Source organism: Periplaneta americana, chromosome 10 (assembly GCF_040183065.1).
Source record: "Periplaneta americana isolate PAMFEO1 chromosome 10, P.americana_PAMFEO1_priV1, whole genome shotgun sequence".
NCBI classification, from domain to species: domain Eukaryota; kingdom Metazoa; phylum Arthropoda; class Insecta; order Blattodea; family Blattidae; genus Periplaneta; species Periplaneta americana.
The window spans coordinates 168,203,723-168,217,907 of record NC_091126.1 but is presented as its reverse complement, the minus strand read 5'-3'; the positions used below and the strand labels follow the sequence as shown (position 1 = coordinate 168,217,907).

At 35.7% G+C, this 14,185-nt stretch overlaps 1 protein-coding gene across 1 annotated transcript in view; it reads left to right on the top strand.

Annotated features, from left to right (window-relative positions):
- Window positions 1-14,185, top strand: part of LOC138707765 (cytosolic carboxypeptidase 6) — a 1,502,040-nt gene that overhangs the window by 1,088,487 nt on the left and 399,368 nt on the right. The gene's annotated exons all lie outside the window — the stretch shown is intronic.

Sequence of the window (14,185 nt, the reverse complement as noted above, 5' to 3'; positions counted from 1 at the left end):
AGTCCGGGGTCCAGCACCGAAAGTTACCCAGCATTTGCTCATATTGGTTTGAGGGAAAGCCCCGGAAAAAACCTCAACCAGATAACTTGCCCCGACCAGGAATCGAACCCGGGCCATCTGGTTTCGCGGCCAGACGCGCTAGCCGTTACTCGACAGGTGTGGACTGTATGTATGTATGTATATGTATGTATGTATGTATGTATGTATGTATCCTAGATCATATATGTAACAGATAACTCATCGCTATGTTAAAATCGGCAGTACTTTGAAGAGAACAACCACCAGGATCGCCACTCGTCCGCCGTAAACGAACACGAGATGGCAGTACAGTCGCTAATGCAATTCAAATGGGAATTATGACGTGAATCCTTATGTAACAACTAGATGGCAGCGTAGTAATCCTGACAAAATTTGTTAACCTCAAAGCCTATGAGACCGACCTATCTGTGTATATATGATCTAGGGTATGTATGTATGTATGTATGTATGTATGTATGTATGTATGTATGTATGTATGTATGTATGTATGTATGTATGTATGTATGTATGTATGTCTCGCACGAGTTCTTTTACATGCCAGTAAATCTACTGACATAAGCCTGTCTCATTTAAACAAACTTATATGCCATCGACCTGGGCCGGGATCGAACCCGTAACCTCGAGCATAGAAGACCAGCGCTACCGAGGCCGACGAATGCATGTATGTATGTATGCAAACAAATTATGATTTATTTAACGACGCTCGCAACTCCAGAGGTTATATCAGCGTCCCGGTGTGCCGGAATTTTGTCTCGCTCGAGTTCTTTTACATGCCAGTAAATCTACTGACATGAGCCTGTCGCATTTAAACACACTTAAATGTCATCGACCTGGGCCGGGATCGAACCCCTAACCTCGAGCATAGAAGACCAGCGCTATACCAACTACGCTACCGAGGCCGACGTATGTATGTACGTAGGTATGTATTCATCGGTAGTGCCAAAAAATTTTACTATTATTATCTTTCAAATAAAAATTATTATATTAAATTAGATTAAATATATTGATCGTGGCATCTTCAGTCTATTGGTTATTGAATGCCAATGCCAATTGATAAATTTCAGTTACTAAAACGAGTTGAAAAAAATATTATCTTGAGACTCTTATCTAGGAGCAGAAGCTAATTTCGAACACTCTATTCAAATGTGAGCAATTTTTGGTGGAAAACGAAAATAACTGCAACTTGGAATCAAAGAAGTGTAGAAAATATGTTTACTGTGCAGGAGTTTTAAAATTATTTTTAGTAGTGAAGAGTTTGCTAATATGTGACACACATTACTGAATACACTGTAGGTTTAAATTTCATAGTTGGCCTATTTTCATGTTTATGTTGCCCAATATGTATCGCTACAAAATGACTCCTCCGAATCTTTTTCCCCAATATTGTATACCAAATCACACTTAAGAAGTCTAAAATTTCTGTCGCACATTGGATTTCTTTTTTCTATACAAGCGCAAAATTTTCCTTCATCTATCTAGGTCCAGAATTTACTGAAAATAAAGAGAAAAAGTCTGTCTCACTTTACAGCTCATAAAATATCGCTGAAAGGAAATAGTTACCTTATCAAAATGTAGCAATCAAGATGAGAAAATGTTTACGTTACGAGTAATTCCCGTTTATGGCGAGATTTACTGAAATGAATTTTCTACCTTGTTACAGCCTGTCGTCATAACAATAGAATATATTTTCAGAGCAAGGAGGTCAACTACAGTATTCAAGCTCGGAGCTATAGCAGGTTTTAATCCATCATATAGATAGTGCATTCGTAAGCATTATTACAACTATCCTTATCGCGGTTAAATTATTTCCGGAATACTCGACCTATTTCAGCAGCGTTTCTTTTTTCTCTCTTATCGCTTCCCCTTCGGGATATTACAACCTATGTAATTCCGCATATGCTTTTATATCATCTGCTATCATACGTACCCTCAGTTTCCTTCCTTCGTATTTATTGTAATGGTGTTACTCTCAATTAAATTTTATCATCACCTTTCACAAGCAGCCAATATCACTTGGAAGAGGTGCCAGTAACGGTGATTTCACTCATTATTCAGTAAGCATATTATGTAGTTTAAATGTAATTAACACACAACAGAAATAGGAGTACAGATACTACGCACAAATGCACGTTTCGTCCAGTTCCCAACACACCACAACTACTAACACTATCAAATTTTGGGTCTACAGTATTCACTCCTTGACCTGAAGTACTTGGAGATAATATTTTGTGTGAAATATCTTATAGGCTACACTGCGTGGCAAAAGTCTCTCCGCAGTGAACTCATAGGTGTGCGAAACGCTTCCATGCATGGGAGTGTGGAGCAGAGAGGAACTGAATATGTGAGCTCCTAGCCTGTTGGCCACTCGTCACATAGGGTAGCTTATCACCATTGAGACAACGCTCAGCAAAACATAAAACATGATTGTCATGTGTTTGTAAATATGCATCTAAAACATCAGTTTTATTCTTTATGCACTATATATGCATGTAAAGAATCTTAAAGCAGAACACAACAATAAAGAATAAACACTTGAGATTGTGGACTTCATATTTGTAGCATTTGCTGCCGTATCAGATATCAGATATACAAAAAAACGTAGAACACATTTTATACCCAAGTGATGACAACGTTGGTGTCGAAAAGGGAAAATTTGGGATTAGAATTTTTAGAGAAAGAGAATGGAAACATCGGGACTTCTTGAGATGTAGACCTCTGCGCCCCTATCACAGACTTTCCCACAGAAAGAAACTTATCGAGCTGCCGACCGATATAGGAGCCGAGAGTGCGAACTTGTGTCTAGATTCCAAGAGGTGGAGTGATTGCTATCAGATCAAGTTTCCCCGCAGTCTGAATGCCTTTTAATTACAGCTGTAACGATTAAGACGAACGCGAATGGATTCAATTACTTCCTCGATACGTCATCCAGGACAACACGTGCCTACGTCAAGAATATATTGCACCGTGCATTATAAGTAGAGGCCTACGAGCTATTCAATCTCAAATCGGCCGAAATATAGAGAAAATTGACCTTACAATTTCTAAATACAATGAAACATTTTTTGTGTGTAGAGAACTGTGATACAATGCTTTGTGCAAAGTTTGAGGCATCAGAACTTCATAGTGTTTAAATTAAAAATATTTAAATTTATCGTATTTTCATAAAATTAGCAAATTTAAACTGTTGTAGCTCTGAAACCCTTTCACCCAATGATCAAAATCATGGTTTATTTTGATGCTGAGAAATTAAAGTTTATATTGACATATAAACAGATTTTCTTACTTTTTATGGAAATGGAGAAATTTAGATTTTTCCTCATTAAGACACCTTTGCCAAGGAAAAAAATTTTTTTAAAGTTTATAGTTAGATTCCGCATTGAAAGTACAATTAAACACATATTTTTACTGATGGTATGTTGATAAGAAAGTATTGAAAATATCAAATAAAGAAAATAAATAGTACGCGCATGAAGTAACCAACTGACTGTAAGACGGGATCTAGTCGAGACAAGCAAGGCCAGGAAACAAACACATAATGTGTCGTCTAGCAGCGCATAGCTGGGATAGCTTTATCACAGGTTTTCATAAACACAGGAGTAAAATGACGCCCAACGTTCACTTATCTTCAGCTCTCGGCCAGTGCGTGCGGTACTGCGCCATTCAAGTCTAGGCGTGTGAAAATATTCTATTTAATACCCTCGAAACTGATTGCCGTACCACTAACCAAACAATGCCGAATCCCTCTTAATAATGCAAGGTTTTTTCTCAATTTTTTTTTTACATTTTTACAAATGGCCAAAAAGCCTAAAAGCAAGTAAAATCAGATTATCTGTCTCTCTGTGTACAATAAAAATAAGGATTACTTCTTAACATAACCTACCAAATGTCAGCTTCAAAATAAGCTCTCGTTCAATGTTCTGCTGTAAATGGTTCCAGAGTTCTGAGCGCTGAAAGAGGCTTGTTTTTATAAAATACGCTAAATTTGTCGCTCAATAATACGAAAACCGTTTGACTTTCGATAGTATATTTTTGAAGATGCACTCCCCCCCAGCACCTTATATAAGTAGGGAAAAAATTAGAGTATAAAAAATGCGAGGTTTTTTACTCATCGATTTCCTATGGAATAGCCTCTACGTTTTTTGCCTTTGTGTCGAAACCAAACTTTATTAATCATACGTACCCCAAAATGCTTGGAAAAGCTTTTTCTATACAACTTTCAGAGGTTTAAAAATATATTCGGGCACATAGGATTCTTCTTCATAACATTATAACTAGGCCTAATAGAAGTTATTTACATACAGTATTTCAGTATTTTCTAATAAATATAAACAGAAGTAAAAGTACATGATGTAACTAAGCATGGATTCAAATAAAGAGAGAGGCAGCGAAAAGTTACCGCACTATGCAGGGGACGTCAGGGAACAGATTGCCCGCAATCCATTGCTCGACTCACCGGTAAGCTGTAGCAACGCGGGCGGACGTTCAGTTTCATTACGATAGGCATAAATTATTAGTTAATAATTAGCTAATGAATAAATGAAGTTGAAAACTGATGTAGATCTTACCTTTCATTAAAGCAGCTGTTGAAAATGATGCCCAGCGTTCTCGATACAAACGTTGCACCGCGTAAAAACTTCCGAAACACTCGTATCTCCGCCTCTGAAATTTAAGAAATTACTCGTCTCATTTAGTTTTCCAGTGAACATTAAAAAAAATGGCTATAGTATGTTTTGCACATATCTTTCCGAGTTAACAGTATCTTAAAAGAAAACAGGGTCAATGATTCTGCGTGCAGTAATGCCACACAAAACACCGACTTTCTGATCGTGAAAGAGTTTCATGCACTACATAAGAATTGACAGTGTCCCAATACCTTGAATCCTGAGAATTCACACACCCACTTAACTGATGAACACTTAACAATATATGCTCAGTTTTGAGTAACAATCCGATTCTACACCGTTTCCGAAGTAGTACCATTCCAAGTTATGATTTATGAGGACATGATTTAGAGAATTTCCAAATGAATCTTCCGTTTTCTGAATGCAGATCTTGCCCGGCAGGTAAATACAATTTTGGAACATAGGTAAGTGAAAGACGATTGAAAAACTTTAGTATTATACTCAGAGTGTGTTAGACCTATGGTGATCTTGCTTCGAGTATGATAAGAATAGTAATCAGAATTTCGCTTGAATAAATTTTTGTGTTAGAAAGCATAATGGGAGCATTCGAAAATAATTATGGATGGAAGTTGACAAAATTGTCAAGTTTGTGGAAATAATAGTACTAAATCACGATGTCCTTTTCCTGATCTTTGGAAATGTTTCTGCCGCCATACATTTTTTATTCAGCACTTTAAATCTTCAGTACTAGATTCATAATTAACGGTAGTAATGTAGATTCAACCTAGGAGGAAAGGTGAAGTCTAATCCTTTCTTTAGAAATCAAAATGATTCAGTATTAATAAAAGGGTGCAGTGAACTTCAGTAAACCGGTTGTTCTTTATGGTTATGGAACTTGGAATTTCACTTTGAGAGAGGAACAGAGATTAAGGGTGTTTGAGAATAAGGTTCTTAGGGAAATATTTAGGGCTAAGTGGGATGAAGTTACAGGAGAATGGAGAAAGTTGCACAACACACAACTGCACGCATTGTATTCTTCACCTGACATAATTAGGAACATAATATCCAGACGTTTGAGATGGGCAGGACATGTAGCACGTATGGGTGAATCCAGAAATGCGTACAGAGTGTTACTTTGGAGGCCACAGGGAAAAAGATCTTTGGGTGGCCGAGAAGTAGATGGGATGATAATATTAAATGGAATTGAGGGAGGTGGGATATGATGATAGAGAATGGATTAATCTTGCTCAGGATAGGAACCGATGGCGGGCTTATGTGAGAGCGGCAATGAAGCTCCGGGTTCCTTAAAAGCCAGTAATTAAGTAAGTAAGGGAGTTATGTTAGAACGGGGGACTAAAATGAGTATGGAGACTTGTTGTATGTAACTACATTACAGTACAAGATACACGTGTCCACACCTGTGGAGTAACGGCTAGCGCGTCTGGCCGCGAAACCAGGTGGCCCGGGTTCGATTCCCGGTCGGGGCAAGTTACCTGGTTGAGGTTTTTTCAGGGGTTTTCCCTCCACCCCTATATAAGCAAATGCTGGGTAACTTTAGGTGCTTGACCCCGGACTCATTTCACCGGCATTATCACCTTCATCTCATTCAGACGCTAAATAACCTGAGATGTTGATAAAGCGTCGTAAAATAACCTATTAAAATAAAATAAAAAAGATACACGTGACGTCATAAATTTTTCAAATAGCACTACATACTTTAATCATGTTACATTGATTACACATATTAAGACGAGTTCAAAAATGTATCACAATGTCACCTTCCCAATCAATAACAACATTAAAATTCAAAATGAATGCCATAAGAATATGTCGTTTGTTGTGGTTCCCCATTCATCTTGTGCATTAACTTACACAAAACGAAAGACGACTGACGTCCGTACACGTCGTATGTTGTATGTTTCCTGTCTAACATGTAAACAAACTACACCAACTGTCGACGCCACAATCCACGTACAGTGGCCTGCACGTTCTCCGGACCTGTCGCCACTGACTTCTTCCTGTAAGGAACTGTAAAGGACAGTGTGTACTAGAACATTCTAACAACACCAGACGACAGGCAGCAACGCATTCAACAGGCTTGTCTGTTCATTCAGCCAGCAAAATGCCGGGCAGTCATACGGTCTTTCGGGGAACGCCTTCGAATGTGCATTTGAAACATCCTCTGTGACTCTCAAAGCATAACATAATCACATTGGAGGTACGTTTTTGTTTCGTTTTATTGTTGTTATTGATTAGGAAGGTGACATTGTGATACATTTTTGAACTTGTCTTAATATGTGTAATCAATGTAACATGATTAAAGTATGTAGTGCTATTTGAAAAATTGATGACGTCACGTGTATCTTGTAACATAATGTAGTTACATAAACCAAATCTCCACTCATGTTAGCCCCTCGTTCTAACATAACGCTCTAAAACAAAAATTCCAATATCTATCCAAATAAAAAAGTTATAATAGGTGCAAAAGATAATGGGACACTCTGAATATCAGATTTTACATACATCAACCTCTGAACCGCTTTCTTAATCTATCCACACATCATAATCTGTATACCCGATCACATCATGACACTATTGTCAGTCCCTCTCCACAGAACTTCCGCGCATTCTTCGTCTTTTACAATAGACACTATCCGTTCTTGGAATTCATTACCTGTACCTAGGGGCTGCCTGACCTTAAACGCTTTCAAGTGCAAAGTGAAACACCTTATTTTAGAACGCATAGTGTCTCAGGATATATATTAGAATTCACAATTGGAACTAGTTTATAAAATAATCATGTAATTTAATTTATTATCTAGTTTAAGTAAGTATTTATATTCGATAATCCTCTAGCTTATGCATACTTTTCCGTTTCAATTTTGTCTTAAGTATACCTATAACTTTCTTTTATATTAACATTATATTATCGTGTATTTTCTTTTTATCCTCTGGTTGAATGAAAGAGAAGGCCTCAAAGCCTTAACTCCACCAGAATAAATAAAGCATTATTATTATTATTATTATTATTATTATTATTATTATCATTATCATTATCATTATTATTATAATTATTATTATATACATTGATTTATTTTATGTTAATCTATTTCATTCAGTTATTTATTTCCTATTCGTTTAGGCCAAACATCTACGGATTCCTGTGTTCATTTCTACAGGGACATCATTTTATTTTTACTAACATTTCAAATATTAACCTGGCTATACCTTTGGATCAACGATTGACAACCGGAAACACCGTTTGCTACCCCCTTCCACGACTATAGTTCGATGATACTGACGTAATATACAAACAAATCACTTTACTAGCTCTAGGAGGGAAGAAAAATAGTTCATCCATTTACGTAAAGTAAGAAATATCGCGATTATGAGTTTGATAATTTTCATTAGATTTTTGTTTAATCAAAATACAGTACAGTATTAACAATGATTGTTTTCACTCACGAACTGAGCTGTCCATGTGGACGTATTCATTATGCAGTGTAAATTATACTGTCTACAGCACATTAGCGTACACTATAGAGAATGAAGTTAAATTGAAATATAATCATAATATGGATATTAAAAACACATTTTTGAAAATGGTGGCCGTTCATTTCGATACAGGCTTCAGTTCTAATGTGCATATTATCACACTATAGACTATTGCACGTAATTCCAATTACAGGTTCGTACTTCGTATCAGTAACTCTTGTTGAAATAATTCTGTACCTATTCTTTAAAAGAGTAACTTACGTACTGTAAATTCAATCTTCACTTCTGCCCGATCCGAAAAGATAAAATTACTCAGACATGCTATCTACTGTCCGTCCAAGTGTTTATGTCGCAGGGTCGTAGAAAGGGAGGAAATCACGTGACAGTTAATTGCTTAACGAGGTCCTTTTATTTAAGTTATTTTAAAAAGTTATGTAATATTACGTAGACGTCCATTTCGTAACAGAAATTAATGTTCTCAGAAAAGAGCTAAGACAGCCCAGCCATTAGCCTTTACAGAGGGGCGAATAGAAGCAGAGGGGGGGAAACCGGGATGCGACGTAGGCAAATGGACGACAGTACCTGTGCGAAAATGATTCAACATTGAAAGTTTTTTTCGTCACTGGAAAACGTGAACATATTATTGGAACGTACTGTTTACTATGACCGTAAGGCTACTATGACTGTATATGCGGTCTTGGATCTGTGTGGAGGACGGTTGAACTTCATTAGTGGAAGGGGTGGGAGTGAAATATATTAAAAAAATTAGGTACAGTGAAAATTGAAGTAAAAATAAAATGATGTCCCTGGACTTATCTTGCACATGTTTCTTTAGGTACTAAACGCAATTTCATGTAGATCTGAAGTATTACCGATTGACAAAAATGTTAACATCTTTCATATCACAATCCTGTTACATTTTGGGTTGAGTTTGTGTTCAGGGCAGAAGACTTTGATACGCGATAAATTCAGATCCTCGTTGAACCAGTCGCAAAGGGCTCTCTGTCCACACAATGATTTGCATGACACTAGAGGTTCAAGATTGACAAATTTGCATTTCACTCTAATCTTCAGGGACTCGTAATATGTTGTGTAGCGCGAACACCATTGTTAAATAATTGTGTTACAAAATAAATGCCCATATAATGCACGTCCGTGTTTATTCAGAGATTTATTTTGGTGTATAGTTGGCTTGAATCTGCAGGGATTCGCAGCTCGAACAATAATATTGATTTTGCAACGTAGGGCTGACACTAGGTGCAGAAACAGAAGCACGGACTTTTATTCCTTCTATTTGCCATGTACCACAAACCACAGACACGCTGCAGAGATAAACCGGACTTTATTTAAATTATGAAGGGTTGCAAAGCCTTGGCTTAAATTAAAGAAGTAACAGTAAAATATTCATTGAAATAGGCTACCTTATAATCCTTTACAACTTCTGTTCTAATTCGAGGAAATGTTATTCAAAAATATTCCTCTGTTTAACTGCAATATTAAATTAAAGGGTAGACTATGGCATTAATAAACCATTTCAGATTAATTAACGAAAATGAATGAGTGAATAATAGTACATTATGCAACGAGCCTATAATGGTAGTAATTAAGACGCGAGTATCTTTGTTTATGAAACTCGTTGGCGCTCGTTTCATAATTTTCATACGAGCGTCTTAATAACCATTACAGGCAAGTTTCATACGACTTTTTATGCTCGACCATATTTCTAACTTGAAATTATTCAGAATTATTCATTTTATTTGTATCTGACTGAAGATCGGAAGTGACCTTGTGCATAGCTCGTAAATTGTGAGATGTGCGCAGACGCGAAAGTATTGATTTTTTCCGAGGAACAATAATGTCATTACCCTTGATGTAATGTAGAGAATAACGTGAACTAATTTTCATATAACCTGGAAATTGATTTAGAATTGAAAAACGAGATGACAAATTGAATTTATTTGAATATTATTTACAATTAACGCTAATTATTATAGTAACAGAACATAGCATTCTGCGACAGTATTGGATTTATAAATTACATAATTTTAATTAATGACAGAATAAATAATAATTAGTAACAAATGAATAATTAATGATTAATCCTTAAGCAGTAGCACCTAACTTCGTAACATTAGGTGTCACGCGTAGTGTTGCTGACACCTCAAATGCAATGGGTTCTTATAGGATATTTTTTAGTGAAAAATTAAAATACCGCCCTTTTTATTTATATAACTGTGTGAAATACTTCAATACCTATCACAATGTTATAATTAGTGTACAGTAATCGTAATATTTCAATATTGATTCACATGTAATATTCAAACGGCTATTCATTCCTAATCAAAATTTACTTTATGCTCGAACATGCCGAAATGTAGTAATTATACACCTGGTAGCTGTCCTTTAATGCATGTCATTTAAGTACACCTATTCATTAAAGTTCAGGTTTTCGATTATCCTCGGATATGCAATCGAAAGACAATTAGCAAAACGTCACGCAGGCTGGAAATCCAATACTGTCGCAGAAGGTTATGTTCTGTTACTATAATAATTAGCGTTAATTGTAAATAATATTCAAATAAATTCAATTTGTCATCTCGTTTTTCAATGTCGAATTCAATTTCAAGGTTATATCAAGTTTACTCTCTAGGTTATATCAAGGTCGTCGACATTCGTTGCCCGGAAAAAATTAATACTTTCACGTCTGCGCACATTTCACAATTTACGAGCTATGCACAAGGTCACTTCCGATCTTCAGTCAGATACGAATAAAATGAATACTTCTGAATAATTTCAAATTAGAAATATGGTCGAGCATAAAAAGTCGTATGAAACTTGCCTGTAATGGTAATTAAGACGCGAGTATGAAAATTATGAAACTCGCTTGCGCTCGTTTCGTAAACATCCTCGCGTCTTAATTAGTATCATTATAGGCTCGTTACATAATGTACTATTTTATCTTCCTTTCCAGACCACTTTCTTGATTTTGCTGTGCTCGCAGTCACTAATTAACATCCATTGTTATTACTTGTTACACAAGTATGGGAAGTTTAGTGACTGTCACTGTTTAAAATAGGAGCATTGTTGTAACTCTTCGTCAACCCACAGCATTTAAACCGTTATTACCCTGAGTATGGGAATTCCGATTTCAAATATGTTTACGATTATTGTTGCCTTACCTATTCTAAGAAAGGTACTGAAAGTTTCTGAAGTACAGGCTTACTCAATATGTAGTTAACAGTTCCGTATGTGTGAATGGGGTGTTGACAATACCCAGCGCGACTGCTTAAGGGTTAATTTCGGCGGACAACCACAGACCCCGTCACATCCAAAGCCTCATTATTCATCCAAGGACCCCACCAGGTATCCAAAGACTCCACGAGACATCCACAGCAAAGACACCACCAGACATCCAAAGATTTCACCAGACATTCAAAGACTTCACCAGACAACCAAAGGCCACGCCAGACGTCCAAAAACCTCATCGTACACCCAAAGATTTCATCAGAAATCCAAAGACACCAATACAAATTCAAAGACCCCACCAGACATCCAAAAAAATAAGCACGCATCCAAATATCCCAGCGCACGTCCAAAGACCGCAATAAGACATCCGAAGATTCTATCGGGCATTCAAAAACCCTATCAGACATTCAAGGATCCCTATTACACATCCAAAGACCCAATCATTACTACCAAAGATCCATATCGGAAATCCAAATTCGTCTATTAGAGATCCAGAAACACAATCACACATGAAGAGTCCACTGCAAGAATGATGGATGTCACTTTCTTGTCGAAAATGAACAAAGACTTTCAATGCATAGCTTAAGACATACAGAATGTGCATACAGAGTTATGTGGCATTAACACTGATAGTCATTGTCCAGTAATGATCGGAAAATCACAGTTAAGCTTTGAACACAAACATTTCAAAATTTCAACTGCTTCTCCTGAAAAATGTATTCCAAATAACATCCATCATTCTTGCAGTGGACTCTTCACATGCAAAGACCCCATCACACATCCAAGGACATCAGACAAAAACCATATCAGACATCTCAAGACCCCATCAGATAATCGAAGACCTCAACAGACATCCAAAGCCACATCGAGAAACATTCCTAATTAACATTCTGTTCAATTATATTAAACGAAAATAGAGGTAGGCCCGCCATGGTTGATGGTGCAAGGAACGAATATGTGAGTCGTCAGAGAAATGAATTACTTAGTCATTACCAAATAAATTTATGAGTTAACAAAGGAATTGACAAATGAATCCTGGAATGAATTTTGGATCACAAGATTATTATTGCAATAAATTAATAAATGAAAGAAAAACTCTTAAAAATATAGGCCCTAAACAAAAAAATCGACGCACTGGGTCCACCAACGAATAAGTGAACGGATGACTTGATGCAATAAATTAATCATAGAATGTTCGAAAATGGCAATAAATTAATAATGGAATAAAACATTTTAAAAATTAAAAGGATAATATGACCTGTCCAGAAGGGAAATAGAAGAGTCAAATAAAGGAATCTACGAATACATACAAAAATAAACGAATGAAATAATTATAGATTAAACCTCCTGCTACCAAGAGGGGTAATAAGATTGCTCCACTAATGATTTTTCAATATTAATTTCATTTTTGTTCATATTTATTTTTGAAATTCTATGCATTTTCCGTTATATGTCTACTAGCATTTTTTTAAATACGAATAACATAAATAATTTATCTACTTTAATAAGTAATTCCCGTTATTTAAATGGGGTGATCTAGTTATCCCCCTTGGTAATATGTGTTATGAAAATTCCAGAATTTAAAATTAAATTTACAGGTTAATTTTCTACATTTTTGAGCTTGTCTACTTCCAAATTATTTCATTTTCTGTTATTCACATCATTATTCATACTATTATTTATATTATCAGGAGTTGATTAAAAATTGGCATATTAAAAATAGTTACATGCTAAACCAAGGAGGGAGGGAGGAGTTATTTTGTGTCCACGTAAACTTTTCATAAAATAAATAAGACAGATCAATTGAAAATATTTCTTTTCTTTCACATTAATACAATTTGAAGTTTTTCTGACACAATCATATAATATGAACTTCAAAATAGTATTATTGCAATTTTAATAGGCAAATTAAAAATGTGTGGATACAAAATGACTACTCCTTGGTCCATGGAGGTTTTTTTTTTTTAGCGTTTCCACTTCACCTTGGAGCAGAAAAAAGAAAATAAGAGATATTGAACAGGCTATGGTGAAATTACGTGATTTGTTGCAAGTAAGAAAACTCTTGAGGCACGATTGGTGTCTTTCGGAAAAATTAATATTCAATTGTAGCCCAAAGTTAAATTTTGAGGATACATAGCCCAGTCGTGAAAAGCGTCGTTAAATAAGACAATACGAAATACCACGGATATTTATATTAGGGTTATATTTACTATACTTAACATTTTGTAGTCTGTTGGACAGTGATGTATTGTTGTGTCACCAGGAGAAATTTTGTTGGTAGTAGTTAAATAGAAAGTATATCATGTATCCAAGCAGGTGGTTGACATTATTAAAATATTCATACTACAATACTACATATGTTTAGTCTCATTAAAAGCTATAACATAATAGTACATTACCCAACGAGCCTATAATGGTAGTAATTAAGACGCGCTCGTTTCATAATTTTCATACAAGCGTCTTAATTACCATTATAGTCAAGTTTCATACGACTTTTTATGCTCGACCATATTTCTAACTTGAAATTATTCATAAGTATTCATGTTATTCTTATCTGACTGAGCAGCGGAACTGACCTTGTGCAATACCTCGTAAATTGTGAGATGTGCGCAGACGCGAAAGTATTGATTTTTTCCGAGAAACAAATGTCGACATTGACCTTGATATAATCTAGAGAGTAAAATAAACATTAATCTTGATATAACCTTGAAATTGAATTAGACATTGAAAAACGAGATGACAAATTGAATTTATTTGAGTATTATTTACAATTAACGCTAATT